This window comes from Apodemus sylvaticus, chromosome 20 (genome assembly GCF_947179515.1).
Source record: "Apodemus sylvaticus chromosome 20, mApoSyl1.1, whole genome shotgun sequence".
Lineage (NCBI taxonomy): Eukaryota > Metazoa > Chordata > Mammalia > Rodentia > Muridae > Apodemus > Apodemus sylvaticus.
The window spans coordinates 58,532,610-58,547,127 of record NC_067491.1 but is presented as its reverse complement, the minus strand read 5'-3'; the positions used below and the strand labels follow the sequence as shown (position 1 = coordinate 58,547,127).

The 14,518-nt window shown below is 39.5% G+C and overlaps 1 pseudogene; it reads left to right on the top strand.

The window, feature by feature from the left end:
- The window catches only part of LOC127670637 (leucine-rich repeat-containing protein 58-like), a 57,685-nt pseudogene extending 44,221 nt beyond the window's left edge, over positions 1 to 13,464 (top strand).
- The last annotated feature ends 1,054 nt before the right edge of the window (positions 13,465 to 14,518 follow it).

Sequence of the window (14,518 nt, the reverse complement as noted above, 5' to 3'; positions counted from 1 at the left end):
TTCTTCATGTTTCTCCTGCTAAATAAGCAATTAGTTCTCTGAGTCTGAGGTCAACATCATGTGGGAGAATCCCTGACACTGCTTCACATTATGTGCAATGTGTAACATGATTATATTGACCAATAAAATTCTTCTTCCTCTGGAACCTAAGTTAATTGTGACATCACTCTAACCATTATTCTCTACGTTCTTATCCAAACTTATGAAAAGTGTCCTTTAAACACTTCCCAACACATTTTGAAAATGTTGTGTATCTCAAAATCTAAAATTATTTCTTGACACCATATAAGGATAACAGTGGATTAAATCCTGAGTCCTTGCAAACATACAATGTGCTCTAAAAATTATGCATAATTTTTAGCACATAGAATTCTTTACTTTTAAAATCTATTCAACATGTGGGCATGTAACCCCCATTTTTCAGACTAAGTTAGCAGACCACTTGCCCAAAACTCATAAAGGTAATGGTTTGCTCCTAACATGAATTAAAATTTGCTTGACCATCTTAAATCAGTGGTTCACAAGCTCTATAACTCTGTGACCCTTTAATATATTCCCAAATATTCTGGTTACTCCAATCATAATATTATTTTCATGGATAATTCATTACAATAATTCTGCTACCATTATGAATCATTAAATAATTATCTCCTGATTCAAAGGTATTTGGTGACTCTTGTGAAGAGTCCTGTGAACACAGAAGGGACATGATTCAAGGGTTGAGAATCACTGCTCTCACTGAATTTATAGTAATTTCAGAACTTTAAAGGCATCTTTCTTTTCTTTCAAGAAAAAATAAACTAACTCCAGTATACTCTCGTTTTCTTCCCTCCTTCTTCCTTCTTTCCTTCCTTCACTCCTTCCTCTCTGCTTCCTCTCCTATGTTTTTCCTTTTCTACTGATAAAATCTTCCTTGAAGCCAAAATTATCTATCTTCAACTAAAAGCTACTTGTCTAGATCACCATCAGCAGCGTTGGCAGTCTAAATCTTTTAGGGGGATATTTTTTATTCTCTCTGAACCAAAGACTGCTATTAATAGCTATAATAACCATGGACTCATTTATTTACTGTACTTTAATTCAGTTTAAACATTTATTACCAACTCACATATTCACCAACCATGGGCAACTCATCCCTTTTGTTAAAAATTGATTCTTTTCTTAAACAAAATATCCTGATTACAGTTTTATCTCACTCTAATCTTCCCAGTTTCTCTCTACTCTCATCCCTTCTGGATCTAGTCCATTTCTGTTTCTCATTAGAAAAGAATAGGATTCCGTAAGATAAAAACAAAACATACTAGCAAATCATATAAGAAAAAAAAGCCCATCTCACTGAACTAGGACAAGGCAACTCAACCTAAGGAGAGGAGACTAAAATAATTCTTTTATATTAATTATTTTAATTGTAAACACAGATATTTACAGTTAAGGGTCTTTATGGACTGTAGAGTTTCATGATATTTAACAGATGTCCTAGAAAGGTTGAGACTCAGTCTCATATATGTTTTATGATATAATTAGAAATTGTACTTAGCAAGTCTCTTTGTGATGATTTGTTCTAGTGGTAAAGCTACCAATGGTACTTCATATTTTTATTTATTATTATCAGTATTATTACTAATCCCCAATTTATTTTTACAGTTCAGTCTCTATCCCTTTCACACTCTGCCCTCTGACATTTCCTCACCCCATTCCTCCACCACAGTCTCCAAGGAAATGGCCCAACCTCCAACACCCACACCCACCACCACACACCACCAGGCCTACACATGTCCTGGGACCTCAAGTCTCTCAAGTGATAGGTGCGTCTACTCTCAGTGAGGCCATTTCAGTGGTCCTCGTGTGTGTGTGTGTGTTTGTGTGTGTGTGTGTGTGTGTGTGTGTGTGTGTGTGTGTATGTGTGAGGGGCCTTGGGCCAGTTAGTGTATGGTGCCTGGTTGGCAGTTCATTGTCTGAGAGATCTGGAGGATCCGGTTTTATTGAGACAACTGGTCTTCCTATGGCTCGCACTCCTCTTCAATTATTCCAGCCTTTCCCTAATTCAGCTGCATCTTAGGATCAATAATAGTGTCAGGCTTGGAGCCTCCCCTTCAGATGGGGTATAATTTGGACTTGTCATGGGACCTTCTTTCTCTCAATCTCTTCTCCATTCTTATGCCTGCAGTCCTTTCAGACAGGAACAATTCTGGGTCAGCATTTTTCACTGTGGGACAGCAACCCTATGCCTCCACTTGATCCCTGTATTTCTACCAGAGGTAGAGTCTTTTTCTAAAAGATTTATTTTTTTATTATATGTAAGTTCACTATAGCTGTCTTCAGACACACCAGAAGAGGACGTTGGATCTCATTATGGATGGTTGTGAGCCACCATGTGGTTGCTGGGATTTGAACTCAGGACTGTCAGAAGAACAGTCAGTGCTCTTAACCACTGAGCCATCTCTCCAGCCCCCCAGAGGTAGAATCTACAACTTCCCTCTCCCCACTTTTGGACATTTCATCTAAGGTCCTTTCCTTTGTGTCTTGAGATTCGCTCATACCACGTCTCTGGTATGTTCTAGAGGGTCTCCCAACCTCCTAACTCCTGAGATTGCATATTTCCATTTATTATGATGGCCCTCTGGGCTTCACTACCACTCCTCTCACCCCCACAATATCTGATCATGTTTCCATTTTCCCTGACCAACCCCCCATCTCTTCCACCCAGTTTACTTTGTCCCTCTGTCCTCTGTTTCTTCTCCCTCCTGAGTGAAAATGAAGCATCTTAAGTCAGGTGGTGGTGGTGCATGCCTGTAATCCCAGCACTTGGGAGGCAGAGGCAGAGGCAGGCAGATTTCTTAGTTTGAGGCAAGCCTGGTCTACAGAGTGAGTTCCAGGACAGCCAGGGCTACACAGAGAAACCCTGTCTCAAAAAAAAAAAAAAGAAAAAAAAAAGAAAATGAATATGAAGCATCTTCACTTGGGCCCTTTGGCTTCTTAAACTTGAGTTCTCTGGATTGAATCCTGGGAATTCTGTATATTTTTGGCTAATATCTGCTTATTAGTGAGTACATGCCATTCATGTCCTTTTGGGTATGAGATACCTCACTCAACATGATATTTCCCTGTTCCATTCATTTGCTTGCAAAACTCATGATGCCCTCATTCTTAATAGCTGAAGAGTATTCCATTGTGTAAATGAACTGTATTTTCTGTTTCTATTCTGTTGGTGTAGGACATCTGTGTTGGCTCAAGCTTCTGGCTATCAGAAATAAGGGTACTATGAACACAGTGACGCCCGTGCCCTGTGGAATAGTCAGGTTCCTTTAGGGTTTTTTCCCCTGAGTAGGATAGCTGTGTCTTCAGGTACATCTATTTCCAATTTTCTGAGGAACCTCCAGATTAATTTCCAGAGTAGTTCTTTCAGTTTGCAAGCCCACCAGCAACCAGGAGTGTTCCTCTCTCTCCAAATCCTCACCAACAGGTACTGTCCACTGAGTTTTCTCCCTAGCCTTTGTGAATGGTGTAAGGTAGAATTGCAAGGCCATTAAGAATTGCATTTCCCTGATCACTAAGGAATTTGAACTTTTGTTTAAGTGCTTATCTGTCATTCAAGATTCCTCTGTTGTAAATTCTCTTTAGTTCTATACCCGATTTTTTTATTGGGTTGTTTGGTTTTGTTGGAAGTTAGCTCTTGAGTTCTTTATATATTTTGGATATTAGCCCTCTATCAGTTTTGGAGTTAGTGAAGATTTTTTTCCCCCAATTTGTAGGTTTCTGATTTTTCCTGTTGACTTTGTACTTTGACTTGCAGAGGTTTTTCACTTTCATTAGGTCCCATTTATCAATTCTTGATCTTAGAACCTGAACCATTGGAGTTCTGTTTAGGAAATTTTGTTCTGTGCCAATGTGTTTGAGGATCTTTTCCACTTTCTCTTATATTAGATTCTGTGTATCTAGTTTTATGTTGAGGTCCTTGATCCACTTGTAGTTGAGCTTTGTGCAATGTGACAAATATGTATGTACGTTCATCTTTCTACATACCAACTGCCAGTTAGACCAGCACAATTTATTAAAGATGCTTTCCTTTATCCATTGTATATTTTTTACTTCTTTGTCAAAGATGAAGTGTGCATGAGCGGGTAGTTAAATTTCTTAGTTTTCCATTCTATTTCATTGATCAACCTGTCTGTGATGTACCATTACCATGCAGTTTTTATCACTATTGATCTGTAGTATAGTTTTAGATCATGAGTAGTGATTGCCCCACACATTCTTTTATTGTTAAGAATTGTTTTTGCTCTCCTGGCAGGTTTTTTTTTTTCCATATGAAATTTAGAATTGCTATTTCCATGTCTTTGATGAATTTTGTTTGAATTTTGATGTGGATTGAAATGAACCTTTACAATACTTTTGGTAGGATGGGCATTTTTACTATGTTTAAACTATCAATCCATGAGCATGTGGGATGACTCCATTTTCTCAGGTCTTTTCAGATTTCCTTCATGAAAGACTAGAAGTTCTGGACATACAGATCTTTCACTTGTTTGGTTAGAGTTACACGAAGATATTTTATATAATTTGTGACAATTGTGAAGGGCATTATTTTGATTATTTCTTTCTCAGCCCGTTGATCATTTGTCTAAAGGAAGGATACTGATTTTTTTGGAGTTAATTTTGTATCTGGACACTTTGCTAAAGTTGGTTATAAGTTGTAGTAGTTCTCAGGTAGAATTTTTGGGGATGCTTACATATACTATCATATCATCTGCAAATAGTGATACCTTGAACTCGTGCCAATTTGTATCCCTTTGATTTCCTTTTGTTCTTGTAGTTCTCGGGCTAGACCTTCAATTACTATATTAAATAGATATGGGGAGAGTTGGCATCGTTGTCTTTTTCCTGATTATGGTGGGATTGCTTCAAGTCTCTCTCCATTAATTTGATATTGACTGTTGGCTTGCTATATGTTACATTTATTTTGTTTAGGTATGTGCCTTGAATTCCGGTTCTCTCCATTATTTTAACATGAGGTTGTGTTGATTTTGTCAAATGCCTTTTCAGCATCTAATGAGATGATCATGTGACTTTTTTCATTTAGTTTGTTTATATACTTGATTAGGTTAATGTATTTTCATATATCGAACCAACCTTTCATCCCTGTGTTCTTGTATTCAGTTTCCTAGAATTATATTGAGTATTTTGCATTGACATTCATAAGGGAAATTGGACTGAAGTTCTCTTTCTTTTGGGTCTCTGTGTAGTTTAGGTATCAGAGTAATTATGGAATCATAAAATGAACTAGGTTGTGTTTTTTTCTGTCTTTGCCTTAAGGAATAGTTTCAGGAGTATTACTTTTATCTCTTCTTTGAAAGTGTGGTAGAATTCTACACTAAAGCCATCTGGCCCTGAGAGTTTTTTGGTTGGGAAGATTAATTTTTCTATTTCCTTAGATGATATGGGATTGCATAGTGTACCTGATCCCAATTTTATTTTGGTACATGGCATCTGTCTAGGAAATCATCCATTTCATTTAGATTTTCCAGTTTTGTTGAGTATAGGCTTTTATACAAAGATATTATTTTTTTTTTAATTTTTCGGCTTCTGTTGTTATGTACCCCCCCTTTTTTTTCTTTTTCTTTTTTTTTCAATATAATTTATTTACATTTCAAATGATTTCCCCTTTTCTAGCCCCCCACTCCCCGAAAGTCCCTTAAGTCCCCTTCTCTTTCCCTGTCCTCCCACCCACCCCTTCCCACTTCCCTGTTCTGGTTTTGCCGAATACTGTTTCACTGAGTCTCTCCAGAACCAGGGGCCAGTCATCTTTTCTCCTTGTACCTCATTTGATGTGTGGATTATGTTTTGGGTATTCCAGTTTTCTAGGTTAATAACCACTTATTAGTGAGTGCATACCATGATTCACCTTTTGAGTCTGGGTTACCTCACTTAGTATGATGTTCTCTAGCTCCATCCATTTGCCTAAAAATTTCATGAATTCATTGTTTCTTTTTTTTTTATTTAGCTCTTTTTTATTTATTTTATATAATTTATTTACATTTCAAATGATTTCCCCTTTTCTAGCCCCCCCCCACTCCCCGAAAGTCCCGTAAGCCCCCTTCTCTTCCCCTGTGCTCCCATCCACCCCTTCCCACTTCCCCGTTCTGGTTTTGCTGAATACTGTTTCACTGAGTCTTTCCAGAACCAGGGGCCACTCCTCCTTTCTTCTTGTACCTCATTTGATGTGTGGATTATGTTTTGGGTATTCCAGTTTTCTAGGTTAATATCCACTTATTAGTGAGTGCATACCATGATTCACCTTTTGAGTCTGGGTTACCTCACTGAGTATGATATTCTCTAGCTCCATCCATTTGCCTAAGAATTTCATGAATTCGTTGTTTCTAATGGCTGAATAGTACCCCATTGTGTATATATACCACATTTTTTGCATCCACTCTTCTGTTCAGGGATACCTGGGTTCTTTCCAGCATCTGGCAATTATAAATAGGGCTGCTATGAACATAGTAGAGCATGTATCCTTATTACATGGTGGGGAATCCTCTGGGTATATGCCCAGGAGTGGTATAGCAGGATCTTCTGGAAGTGAGCTGCCCAGTTTTCGAAGGAACCGCCAGACTGATTTCCAGAGTGGTTGTACCAATTTGCAGCCCCACCAGCAGTGGAGGAGTGTTCCTCTTTCTCCACACCCTCTCCAACACCTGCTGTCTCCTGAATTTTTAATCTTAGCCATTCTGACTGGTGTAAGATGAAATCTCAGGGTTGTTTTGATTTGCATTTCCTTAATGACTAATGAAGTTGAGCATTTTTTAAGATGCTTCTCCGCCATCCGAAGTACTTCAGATGTGAATTCTTTGTTTAACTCTGTACCCCATTTTTTAATAGGGTTGTTCGGTTTTCTGGAGTCTAACTTCTTGAGTTCTTTATATATATTGGATATTAGCCCTCTATCTGATGTAGGATTGGTGAAGATCTTTTCCCAATTTGTTGGTTGCCGATTTGTCCTCTTGATGGTGTTCTTTGCCTTACAGAAACTTTGTAATTTTATGAGGTCCCATTTGTCAATTCTTGCTCTTAGAGCATACGCTATTGGTGTTCTGTTCAGAAACTTTCTCCCTGTACCGATGTCCTCAAGGGTCTTCCCCAGTTTCTTTTCTATTAGCTTCAGAGTGTCTGGCTTTATGTGGAGGTCCTTGATCCATTTGGATTTGAGCTTAGTACAAGGAGACAAGGATGGATCAATTCGCATTCTTCTGCATGCTGACCTCCAGTTGAACCAGCACCATTTGTTGAAAAGGCTATCTTTTTTCCATTGGATGTTTTCAGCCTCTTTGTCGAGGATAAAGTGGCCATAGGTGTGTGGGTTCATTTCTGGATCTTCAATCCTGTTCCATTCATCCTCCTGCCTGTCACAGTACCAATACCATGCAGTTTTTAACACTATCCCTCTGTAGTATTGCTTGAGGTCAGGGATACTGATTCCCCCAGATTTTCTTTTGTTGCTGAGAATAGTTTTAGCTATCCTGGGTTTTTTGTTGTCCCAGATGAATTTGATAATTGCTCTTTCTAACTCTGTGAAGAATTGAGTTGGGATTTTGATGGGTATTGCATTGAATCTGTATATTGCTTTTGGCCCCTTTTTAATTTCTGATTTTGTTCATTTAGATTCTGTCTCTGGGCCCTTTAGTTAGTTTGGCTAGGGGGGGGTATCTATTCTGTTGATTTTCTTAAAGGAACAGCTTTTGGTTTCTTTATTTGTATTATTCTCTTTGTTTCTATTTTTTTGATTTTGGTTCTGAGCTTGACAATTTCCTACCCTCTGCTCCTCTTGGGTGTGTTTGTTTCTTTATGTTCTAGGGCTTTCAATTGTGCTATTAGTGTGTTAGTGTAGGATCTCTCCAGTTTCTTTTTTTTTATTATTTTTTTTATTCGATATAATTTATTTACATTTTAAAGGAACAGCTTTTGGTTTCTTTATTTGTATTATTCTCTTTGTTTCTACTTTTTTGATTTTGGTTCTGAGCTTGACAATTTCTTACCCTCTCCTCCTCTTGGGTGTGTTTGTTTCTTTAGGTTGTGGGGCTTTCAGGTGTGCTGTTAGTGTGTTAGTGTGTTAGTGTGTTAGTGTAAGATCTCTCCAGTTTCTTTACTAGGGCCCTAAGTGCTATGAATTTTCCTCTTTGCCCTGCTTTCACTGTCTCATAAGTTTGGGTTGTTGTGCCTTCATTTTCATTGAATTCTAAAATGTTATTCATTTCTTTCTTTATTTCTTCCGTGATGAAGTTATCGTTGAATAGAGAGTTGTTCAATTTCCATACATACATGGGTTTTCTGGGGGGTTTTGTGTTGTTTTTGAAATCTAGCCTTAATCTGTGGTAATCTCATTTCAATCTTCTTCTACCTGTTGAACCTTATTTTGTAACCGATTATGTGACTAATTTTAGAAAAGGTAATATAAGGTGTGGAGACGAAGGTATATTCTTTTGTTTTAGTGTAAAATGTTCTCTCTATATATTTGTTAGATGTCTTTGAGTCATAACCTCTATTAGTGTCACTGTGTCTCTGTTTAGTTTCTGTTTCAATGATCTGTTCTTTGGTGAGAGTGGGGTGTTGAGGTCTTCCACTATTACTGTGTGTGATTCAAGGTGTGTTTTCAGCTTCATTAAAGTCACCCCTTATGAATGTGGACACCCTTACATTTGTGGCACGGATGTTCAGAATTGAGACTTTCTCTTGGTTGATTTTTCCTTTGAGTAATATGAAGTGCCGTTTGCCATCTCCCTTGAAAATTTTTGGTTGAAAGTCTATTAGCTATTAGAATGACAACTCCTGCTTGTTTATTGGGACTGTTTGTTTGGAAGACTTGCTTCAAGCCTTTAACTCTGAGGTAGTGTCTACCTTTGTCATTGGGGGTGTGTTTCTTATATGCAGCAAAATGCTAGATACTTTTTGCATATCCAGTCTGTTAGCATATGTCTGTTTATTGGGGAATTGAGCCTGTTGATATTGAGAAATACTAAGGATGGAATATTTTAGTTCCTGTTATGTTTGTTGTTGTAGGTGGCATTATATGCATGTGATTCTCTCCTTTTGATTATTTTGTTCTGAGATAACTCTTATCTTCTTTTCTAATTGGTGAAAGTACCTTCCTTGTTTTGCAGTTTTCCTTTTAGAATCCAAATAAACATCATAGCAATCATCCACCATGATCAAGTAGGCTTCGTCACAGGGATGCAGGGATGGTTCAATATACAGAAATCTATCAATGTAATCCACTATATGAAGGAACTCAAAGGAAAAAAAAACACATTATCACTTCATTAGATGCTGAGAAAGTATTTGACCATATCCATCACCCCTTCATGATACACGTAATCCACTATATAAAAAAAACTCAAAGAAAAAAATCACATGACCATTTCATTAGATGCAGAGAAAGTATTTGACAAAATCCAATACCCTTTATAATAAAACTCTTGGAAAGATCATAAATTCAAGGACCATACCTGATAATAGAAAAGCAATACACAGCAAAGCAGTAGCCAACATCAAACTAAATGGAGAGAAACTTGAAGCAACCCCTCCAAAATCAAGAACTAGACAAGGCTGTCCATTCTCTCCCTACCTGTTCAATATAGTACTCAAAGACCTAGCAAAAGCAATTAGACAACAAAAGAAGGTAAAAGGCAAACAAATTGGAATGGAAGATATCAAAATATCACTATTTGTAGATGATATTTGCCTAAAGGAGTACTGCTCAGTTATTAAAAACAACAAATTCATGGAATTCTTAGGCAAATGGGTGGAACTATAAAATATCATCCTGAGTGAGGTAACCCAGTCACAAAAGAACACACATTTCATGCACTCACTAAAAAGTGGATATTAGCCCAGAAGCTTGGAACACCCAAGATAGAATTCATAGACCAAAGGAAGCTCAAGGAGAAGGAAGACTTCAGTACTTCTTAGAAGGGGGAACTAAATACCCACAGGAGGAGATACAGAGACAAAATATGGAGCAGAGACTGAAGGGAAGGCCATCCAGAGACTGCCCCACCTGGGGATCCATCCCTCATACAGTCACCAAACCCAGACACTATTGTGGATGTCAGCAAGTGCTTCCTGAAAGGAAGATGATATGGCTGTCTCCTGAGAGGCCCTGTCTGTGCCTGACAAATACAGAAGTGGATACTCACAGCCAACTAATGAACTAAGCACAGGGTCCCCCATGGAGGAACTAGAGAAAGGACCCAGGGAGCTGAAGGATCTTGCAGCCTCGTAGGAGGAACAAAAATATGAACCAACCAGCACCCCCAGAACCCCCAGGGACTAAACCACCAACCAAAGAGAACACATGGAGGAACCCATGGCTCCAGCCACATATGTTGAAGGGGATGGCCCTGTCAGACCTCAATGAGAGGAGAGGCCCTGGGTCCAGTGAAGGGTCCACGCCCCTGTGACAGGGAACGCCAGGATAGGGAAGCGGGTGTGGGTGGGGTAGTAAGCAGGTGGAGGAGGGATGGGATATGGGTTTTGGATGGGAATTGAGGAAAGGGGATAACATTTGAAATGTGAATAAAGAAAATATCTAATAAAAAAGTGAGTGAAATAAAAAGTAGCAAACACATTGAAAGTAAGAGCATTGTTACATCAGAGCAGGAGGAGGGAGCAAGATTAGAAGGAGAATACAGAGTTTAATATCTTAAATATAAGGCAACTTTGTAAAATAAGAGCAATATGCACAATGCAGAGAAAAAGAGGCAAAAACAAGAAACTACAGAGAGAGTGGAAGGAGCAGGTAGGACCCTCCTTACCACAGGACAGAACATGTCTTTTCTTAATAGCAAGGCAAGCTTCATTGTACTAAAGAGGACAAAGCGTTCTGCTATGGACTTGGCTTAAATTCATTTAGCAACAAACTTGAAGAAGCTTTTTTTTCTCTATGCAATAAATATTGGAGCTCATTTTTCATCCAGAATGAATGATTTCATTCTGTGCTGGTGCTTGATGTTTTGTTCCAAATGCATTTGTAAGTATAGATGTGTGTGTGTGTGTGTGTGTGTGTGTGTGTGTGTGTGTGTGTGTGTGTAATTATGAGATAAGGATGTAGTTTGGCCCAACTGGTTTTAATGGAGATATATGAATGTGTAAGCTTGAATCCATATGTAATTTTATGTGAGTTTATATATGTTTGCTTATGTAAAAACATTCTTCTGCAAATTTGACTCTTCTTCTGGTTCAATAGAAGTTTATTGCTCCAAATCTCTCCCTAGCCAAACAAGCAAGAGGCATCTGGACATGAGGGGAAGGGTTCTAGCAAGCAATCCCTTACTTAATCCACCGCTGTTTTAAAATAAGGTGCAAAGTGCCCGTCTGATTTGAAGATGCTATAATTTTGGTTGTATGGTTTTGGCTTCTTTATCAAAAGACAAGTGTCCACAGGTGTGTGGGTTTAATTCTGGGTCTTTGATTCTATTCGGTTGATTAACCTGACTGTCCGTGTCCACTATCATGCAATTTATATCACTATTGCTCTGTAGTACAGCTTGAGGTCAGGGATGGTGATTCTTTCAGAAGTCTTTACTTGTTCAGAATTGTTTCGTTCATGTGAAACTAAGAATTGCTCTTTCCATGTCAGTAAATTATTGTGTTGCTATTTTTATGGGGATTGTATTGAATAAGTAGATTTCTTTTAGTAAGATGCCCATTTTTACTGTATTAAACCTATCAATCCATGAGAATGGGAGACCTTTCCATCCTCTGATTCCCCAGTATGGCAATTCTAAACCTTCCTTCTTTCAGTGATCTACTGTCTGGGAAATCTAAAGTCCCACCTCTGTCTCCCTGTCCAGTCATTTGCTACCAGGAAATTTATTTAGCATTTAGCACAATCTGGGAGGAAGGACAGTGCCTCACACTTAGACATGCAAATTCTCCTATAATTTTGGAACCCCATTAAGATAATATTAGCAATAAACCAAATCTATAACTGTATATTCTTACATGTAAGTGGATATTAGACAAAGAGTAAAGAAGAAGGTTGAGGCTTGACTCGGCTGGCATCAGGGGTGAGCCTGGGCAGGGCCATGCTGCACCACTTCTGATGGGGTGGAATCAACCCTTTAGGTTCCAGGATGCAGTGACTCATCAGGCGTCCTAGGATCCCGCTGGACGGAGGACACCGGGCTCAGGAGGCCAAACTCAACTGGTCCGTTCACAGCGTGTGGGGCGGAGGCCCTGGAGTCTGTGCTGAAGGCAGGACCAAGGAGTGGAGTGGCTTGTGTGAGGCGCTGCTGTGGCTGCTGCTGGTCGCTGCCATGGGAGCGCTGAGCTGTGGCTTCCTCCTCAGGCTCCTGGACATGAGTGGCAATGAGCTCGCAGCTCTGGGACCTGAGCTGCTGACACTGAGTGGCCTGCGCATGCTGCTGGTCAGGAACAACCGGCTGGGCTGCCCAGGCTTGCTGCCCAAGGGCCTGCGTAGCCCAGTTGCTGCTCTGCTGCAGCTTCCAGGTCCTCAAATTCAGTGGCAACAGCTTCCAGGAGCTGCCTGCCTTGCTGCTGGAGCTGCATGTGCTTCAGACCTTCAGCCTGGGCTGGGCAGCAATTAGCTGCAGAGCATCCTGGCAGAGATGGAGGACTTGCAGAGTTTAGAATGTTTATACCTTGGAGTAAATGTCATTGAAGAAATCCCACCAGAAGAATTAGCAAATCTGCCTTCTCTGAGTTACTCGGTGCTGCATGACAAGATCCAAAGTGTGCCTACTCAGCAATCACAGTTGCATTCGCTTCGATCCTCAGTTTTCACAACTTGGTGACATACCTGCCTCGAGAGATCCGCAATCTTATTCCCTGGAAAAGTTGGGTTTACGAGGAAACCCATTGGTTGGTTGTTTTGTTAGAGATTTAACATGACCATACAGCTCTTCTGGAATTAGCCTCAAGGACCATTAAGATCCGAAGTATTTCATACACACGATGGACTTCCTGGGAATCTTCATAGATACTTGGGTTCAGCCAACAATTGTCCAAAACCCAAAGTGTGGTGGAGTCTATTTTGACTGTGGTGTCAGACAAATTAAGTTTGTGGGTTTCTGTGGGAAGTACCGTCTTCCCTCATGCACTGCGTGCTCCAGAATGCTCCTCCCACTGCACTCTGCTTCACACAACTCCACATTCCAGAGTGAGTCTGACTCAGAAGATGAAGCCAGTGCGCACAGAATGCAGAAAGTTCTTCATGGTTGGGGGGCAGTGGGTATTGATAAAACACGGAGCAGAAGTGACTTAAAAAGAAACCGGGTCTTGAAGTTGATTGGAGACTTGAGCGTTTTTCGTCTTGAATGTCCATGTAAGACTTTGCCATGGTGTGAAAGAAAGGTTTTGCATTTTATCTTCACATTTGGCAGGAGTGAGTCTGGTCCCGAGTTTAGATTCTTTGAGTGTAATTTATTATCAATGGCAGTTCAAAATTAAGCCGATTGACTACAATTTTCATGTAAGTCTTTGAAGAAACACTAACAGCATGGTTCATTCTGAAGAACAGTCATGTTTGCAATCAGCCAGAACAACCTCGGACAGCTGAGTTGATTAATGAAGTCATCACAATCCTCTTACCAGGGCTGGTTTATGCTGAACACTATACACAAATAAAATGAACCTTCTCCTTGTGTTACCCCTGGACTGTTGAAAGCCTTTCTAAACAACTAACTGGACAGTAAGGCCTATAACTTTTAATATATTTAAACCAGCTTTTGTCTTGTGTGATTGTTACTAACTTTATATAAACTAGCAGTTCCTTAATCCTAGCAAGATTATGGAAGCTTATGATAGAAATTATTTCAGAGCAACCTACAACCTGACACTGTGCCAAACACTTGGAAATATACTTTAACTAGCTGAATAATTGTATACATAATACCTGAGTTCTGAGGGCCTGGAACTCTGTAGAATGGACTGGCCTGGAACTAAGAGATCCCCCTGGAAGAACTCCCAGATGGGACATCTTCTAGGTGGCAATTCTAGGGGTCCTCTGCCTAGTTGCTGATATTATAGGTGTACACCACCATCTGCTTCCATGGCCATCTTAACTTTATTTGTGTTAACTGCAATGATCTCTTCTAAGTAAATGTCTTTTACACTTAATGAGAGGCTAAAGTCTTGATCTGTATATTCACCAAGAGGCAGAATAATAGTTTTGGACCCCCCCAAAAATCTAGATGACAAGTAGTCTAAGAACTGCTAAGTAGTCTAAGAACCTGCTTTACAACATCAGACTAAATGAGCAAGTTCTTCAGGTGAGAATTCTTTGTTTAACTCTGTACCCCATTTTTTAATAGGGTTATTTGGTTTTCTGGGGTCTAACTTCTTGAGTTCTTTGTATATATTGGATATTAGCCCTCTATCTTATGTAGGGTAGGTGAAGATCTTTTCCCTATTTGTTGGTTGCCGATTTGTCCTTTTGATGGTGTCCTTTGCTTTACAGAAACTTTGTAATTTTATGAGGTCACATTTGTCAATTCTTGATCTT